Raw genomic sequence first — 7,004 nt, forward strand, 5'->3', positions numbered from 1 at the left:
CTGCTGCGGATGATGATTAGATTGCTTTTGTCGTATTTGCCTATCAGAAGACATTTTTTATCTACTATGTGAAATTGTGTTTGCTATGACAACTGAAATTTGATGAACTTGTTGTTTAGTATTTTGCTATGAGAACATCACTTATTATGTATGTTGATTTGTGTTTGGTAATTGTATGACGACTAAAACATGATGACATTATTGTTTACTTGTACTCATATTTGGCTGTGAAACTTGTATTTGATGACATAGATTGCTGTTGGACTGCAATTTGCTCGACATCTTCGAATGGGAACAAAGCCGACCCGATAGGGCCTCTGCTAATTTATTTATTTATTAGCAAAAGGGCCTCTGCTATTTATTTATTTATGAGCAAAAGGGGATACCCCCGAATATCCGTTAATAGAAATCATTAGATGGACACAACACTCTGCCCAACCTACTAAACATGTTTCATTCATTACTAGTTTCAGCAAAGTGCTCATGTCATAGCTAGAGAATACATCACGAGTGCTACATACACTGCAAATAAAGAGACAATCATCCTACAGAGCACAAATTTTTTTCCCATTATCTTCACTAGCTCTTTCATCTCCTCATTATTGTCAAGGCCGTTCAACAGCTATTGCTTGGCCATGATTAGAGGAACTAGATCTTTAACCTTCTGCTCTGCATCTTCCTCTTCTGTTGTTCCTTCAGTTACTTGTCCAACACCCCAACCTGCTGGTATTGGGATTCCTCGGCTAAACAAATAATCAGCATAGTTGCATTCCCCCACATCAGCAACTTCACAGAAATGCAAATCACACGAATCTTCCTTTTTCTGAATGAATCAAATTGGAAGATCATCAACCAAACTATTAAAAAAATCAACAATTGAAACCAGCAGATTAACACTTAAAAACATATTATTACCCCATGATTTGGGCATTTGTAGAAGACTCGGCCAGGGTTGCAGATTGTGGTTGACACACGATGGATGACTCTGCGTGATTTGCAGCAGTGACACCACACCAACGGCAGCGGGTTGTGATGAGCAATCGGCTGCAGTGTGTGTGTCGGCGGGGGTGTGATGAGACCCACAGGCAATGGTACGGGTGGCGACTTGGCGCATATCCGGTTGTTGCCTGCTAAAGAGCAGGTGGACGAGCAGCCAACGGACATGGTTGCCGCAGCCAGAGCTTCTGATGCTAGGCAGAGTAAGTAGAGAAGAGGATAGGCGAACGTTGGACATGTCAGTTTTATTACTTGCAGATTAGCATAGCACCAGATATAGTCATAGTCTAGGTTTGGATTTGAACCAGCTACAGGAGCACGTCTCTCTTTACTAGTACACTAGCTTGTTCTGTACGCCTTCTCAAGTCTTTGTTTTTCTTTCTTTTCTTTGCAAGGAAGGAAGGAGGAAAAAATTGAGAGTTCCGCCTTGGTTCACTCACTGTGGTGCCGCCCTCTGGTGTTGTCAACATGGTCAACAATCGAGATGAATAAGGAGATGACTATACATGGTGAGAATGACAGTACGGACCCACCAGGATCATGGCAGTAGGCAAGCAAGTGCCTCCTTTATTACAAGAAAAAAAGGGTTCCTCATGATGGTTTCCTGACATCTGGGTCGCACACCATTGTCAACGTTGTCAATACACTACTACATGATGCTGCTAATGCGACACTACAATCAGAGACCCTTCGACGAAACTGTGTGCGATAAATAATCGCAAACGATGGTGTGAAATACCGTCAAAAAAGGTGCTAAATTTTGCGATGGCAGAGACATCAAACATGGTTCAGATTTTAGTTACGTGTGCGATGTTAGCCATACGGTTGATCCAGTAGAACTATTTGCGATGAGGAAGAACAACAGAAACGGGCAGCCATATCAATGTGTGTGCGATATATGGCATATGGTGTCCTCCGATGAACTGTGTGCTATTAGCGAATGCAACAGAAACTGTCAGCCAGATCAAGGTGTGTGTGATATACGGCAAACGGTTCACTCGGATAAACTGTTTTCGATTAGGCAAGAGAACGGAGACGGTTCATGTTAACAAGATGTGTGTGATATGCGGCATTTGCGATCAGCCAAAAGAACACAAACAATTCGTGTAAACCAGATGTTTGTGATACGCAACAAACAACCCACTCGGATGAACTATTTGGGATGAGAAATTGTAACACAGACGGCTACTATAGTAAGTTCGTGTGTCAATGTGTTCGTACAAAAAACTTTAAAAAATGCAAACTAGTTGCTTGCGGTGGCTAGGAGTATCGCACACGATGCGTCTGCGAGTACTCGTGTGCGATGATTAGTAAGTTACACATAATGAACAGCCGCAAGGGTGATATGCTGATCATGGAGTCCAAGAAGACTGCCGATGGAAGGCCGCCGGCTCAGCTGTTTAGCCTATATTTTATTATAATTGTATGCATAAGTAGGTCGTGAGTGTTTTGTGCCTTGCCGCATGTGGCATTTTAAATTATCCTGACTATGTAAGACAATTATTAACCGTTGCCATTGTAAACTTGCCTCAACGGCGAGTAGAGCGGGCGCAGGGACGCCACGGACTTGCAAAAAAAGAAAAAATGCAGGGATGCCACGGCGAGCAACCATGCGTGGTCAACCTTCTGGCACCCCGTGGGAGACGCACGGCGCATCCATAGGACACGATGGTGATACCATGACCGTGTGTGATAGTTAGCAGACACGTACACATACATCCGAGAACAAGGGCCCATATTTCAGGCTTCCGATGTGTGGCATACGGTTGATCCAAAAGAACTGTTTGCGATGAGATAGGACAACAAAAATGGGGCTTTCTGGGCCTAGAACCATCAATAAATTTTGACTTTGTTTCTCATCACATTGCAGATTACGACGCAATAAGTTATTGCAAATCTGTTCACACATATCAAACTAATATGTGTTCACACCGATCAAACTAATATGTGTTCACACTTAGCACCAGCCTAAAAAACTACCCACTCGAAAATTACTTCACAGTTCCTCTCCTCATCACCTACAAAACCGGTCTTTCCTATCAAGTCGTTCTGCCATGACCAGTAGGAGGAGTTTTGGGTGGGCATATAACCAGGCAGCAAAGACCAAGGCCGCAAAAGCACTAGAGAGGTCCCGCCACGAAGCGGCAGCCATGACAGAGATGTCTCGGCGTGCCGCGGAGCCCTCTAACAAGCTCTCACGGGCACGCGAGGGCTCTCACAAGCGCACTCGCCGCATCGGCAATCGTGATGAGCTGGTGTTACTGAAGTCCTTGGCCAGCAACGACGATATTCTCACTGGCCTCATTAAGCAGCAGGAGTTGGTCGACGGCTTGATGAAGCTGCTCGAGATTAGCAATGCCTCAGTTGACAAGGCGACCGGCCTCGTCGAGCAACTCATGGGTGACAATGCAAAGCTCCACAAGGCGCTCACTGAGAAGGAGGAGGAGGCCGCCGGCTGAAGATGCTGCATGAGCAGAGCAGTTCCTCGGGGATGACGCTGACAACAGTCGTCGAGGAACAGATGGGTGACTTGAGGAAACTCCGGATCGAGCGCGAGCAGGAGGTGGAGGAATCCGAGGCTGCTTTCAAGCAAAGCCATGAGGAATTTAGGAAGGAGATGGAGGATGTCATCGCCCGGCGATCCATCGAAGAGTGGATACAGTAGCGATCAAGATTGTTGTCTCTGATTTCCTTCTTCTCTTGCCCCCGTGTCTTCCGGACTTTGCCGCATGTGGAATTTAGAATTATTCGGAATATGTAAGATAATTATTATCTACGCCATTGTAAACTTGTCATCGTACTATCCGTTGCCATTTTATTTGTCATCGTATTATCTGTTGCCTATGTGGTAGTTTAAATTAGGCCGGAATTCGAGCTGAAAACACGAACAAAGCAAATGCTGCCATGGGATCACAACCAAACACCCTTCATCCACCAAAAAAAACCTCCATCTAGGCGGTTTAATTAACCCATTAATGGCGAAGTTTTAAGCAAGGTGGGCGGCGGCTGGTGCATGGAGGTCAGAGAGCTCGCTTCCCGGTGAGCATGGGCGGCATTGCTGCTCGCATGTGTCCCGTCGAGCCTGCGAGGTGGACAGGATGCACGCGTCCTGTCGAGCCTGCGTGACAGACTGCTCGCACGCGTCCTGTCGAGCCTGCACGGTGGACTTCTTACGCTCGTCCTGTCTAATCAAACAGTTGCACGCATGCAACTGAGTATGGTCAAATATTGACATGGTTCATATAATACAACGTTTGTGATATTAACATGTTAGCTTATTGTTTCAAACAGGACTTCATTGGCTACTAATGTGTGCGCCTCTTCTGAAACTGGACGATTTTTTTACCATGACATATATGTACCGTGTCATGAAATCATGCCAAGTTTCCTGTTTTTTGGGTGAGTTTTTGATTTACTAGGATTTAAAAACCGAGAATCTCAATGTTTCAGGACGACGACAAGTTTGTAATTCATTCCCATTCCTTAAATGAGACCTAAACATGCACCCAATGACACAGGTACGATTTCCCACTCATTTTTCTTCACTGGAGCATGTGCTTGTAGTTCAAATTTGAATTATGGACTACATTTAATGCGTATAAACTTAATTAGTAATATATACAATGGCCAAACGAACCCTAAACTGTTTCAAATTTCGGCACGACACTCCTGTTATTCTATGTTGCCTGTAGAAAACAAAGTTAAAGGCTTGAAGAGGCAACGATTATCGTTTCGCCCACCGAAACCGCGAGGGTTGCGAGAAGCTTCGGTTTGTAAGAGGCTTGTAATATAGCTTCACCCAAATTGGACAATTATATGTACCATGTAGTGACACCCTACCAAGTTTCATGATTTCCTGGTGAGTTTTGCATTTATAGAGATTTATAAACCGAGATTCGCAATGTTTGTGGCCAAGCCAGGACGGCGAGACAGTTGAATTCATTCCCATTTTGTTCCATGGGACCTAAACATGCACCCCAAGGAGACATGTATGTTTTTTCTAGCCATTTTGGTGCACCAGAGCATGTATTTGTAGTTCAGATTTTAATTATGGACATTAAATGCCTAGAAAACTCAATTAATGAATAAAAAGGGTCAAACGAACCCTGAATTATTAAAAATTCACCACGAATCTCCCGTTGTTCTGTACGTGTTGCGTGTAGAAAAAAATACGAGGCCAGAAGAGGGAGCGATTATCGTTTGGCCACAAGGGGACACGTTTCCCTATCAAAACCACGAGGGTTCTTGCGACAAGCTCCGGTTTGTAAGACGTTTGTAATAAAGCTTGGCCCAAATTGGCAATGGTTTTACCATGACATATATGTGCCCTGACGTGACACCATACCACCTTTAATGACTTTCTTGTGAGTTTTGGATTTATGGGGATTTAAAAACCGAGATTCCAAATGTTTGAGGGACGAGCCAAGACGCCGGTCAAGTTGTAACTCGTTCCCATTCCTTGCATGGGACCTAAACATGCACCAAAGGACACTTGCATGTATAATTTTTCTAGCCATTTTGGTGAAGTGGAGCATGTATTTGTACTTCTGATTTGGATTATGGACATTAAATGCCTAGGAAACTCAATTAGTGTATAAAAAGGCCAAACGAACCCTGGATAAGTTTAAATTTCAGCATGGATATCATGTCGTTCCATGTTGCCCGTAGAAGAAAATACAAGGCGAAAAGAGGGAGCGACTACATTTCGCCACAAGGGGAACATGTTTCCCTATCGGAACCATCAGGCTTCATTGAGAGAAGCTATGGTTTGTAAGAGGTTTGTAATAAAGCTTGGCCCAAATTGGCAATGTTTTTACCATGACATATATGTGCCATGACATGACACCATGCCACCTTTGATGACTTTCTAGTGAGTTTTGGATTTTATGGGGATTTAAAAACCACGATTCCAAATGTTTGAGGAGGAGCCAGGACGCCGGTACGATTGTTATTCGTTCCCATTCCTGGCATGGGACCAAATTAAACATGCACCCAAGGACACATGCATGTACAATTTTTCTAGCCATTTTGGTCAACTTGAGCATGTATTTGTAGTTCAGATTTGAATTGTGGACCTTAAATGCCTAGGAAACTCAATTAGTGTATAAAAAGGCCAAACGAACCCTGAAAAAGTTTAAATTTCAGCATAGATATCATGTCGATCCATGTTGCCTGTAGAAGAAAATACAAGGCAAAAAGAGGTCGTGATTACATTTCAACAACAAGGGGAACACGTTTCCCTATTGGAACCACAAGGCTTCTTGTTGAGAGAAGCTCCGATTTGTAAGAGATTCATAATAGAGGTTGCCCCAAATTGGACAATGTTTTTACCATGACATATATGTGTCATGACGTGACACCATGCCTACTTTCATGACTTTTTGGTGAGTTTTGGATTTGCGGGGATTTAAAAACCGAGATTCCAAATGTTTGAGGACGAGCCAGGATGCTGGTACGGTTGTAATTCATTCCCATTCCTGGCATGCATGGGAACTAAACATGCACCCAAGGACACATGCATGTATATTTTTTCTAGCCATTTTGGTGAACTGGAGCATGTATTTGAGGTTCAGATTTGAATTATGGACATTAAATGCCTATGAAACTCAATTAGTGTATAAAAAGGCCAAACGAACCCTGAATAAGTTTAAATTTTAGCACAATTATCCTGTCATTCCATGTTTCCCATAAAAGAAAATACAAGGCGAAAAGAGGCAGTGATTACGTTTCGCCATAAGGGGAACACGTTTCCCTATCAGAACCATGAGGCTTCTTTGAGAGAAGCTCTGGTTTGTAAGAGGTCTGTAATAAAGCTTGGCCCAAATTGGACAATATTTTTACCATGACATATATGCGCCATGACGTGACACCCTGCCAACTTTCATGACCCAAGGACACATGTATAATTTTTCTAGCCATTTTGGTGAATTGGAGCATGTATTTGAAGTTCAGATTTGAATTATGGACATTAAATGCCTAGGAAACTCAATTAGTGTATAAAAAGGCCA

Source organism: Triticum dicoccoides, chromosome 7B (assembly GCF_002162155.2).
Source record: "Triticum dicoccoides isolate Atlit2015 ecotype Zavitan chromosome 7B, WEW_v2.0, whole genome shotgun sequence".
In the NCBI taxonomy this organism is placed as follows: Eukaryota; Viridiplantae; Streptophyta; class Magnoliopsida; order Poales; family Poaceae; genus Triticum; species Triticum dicoccoides.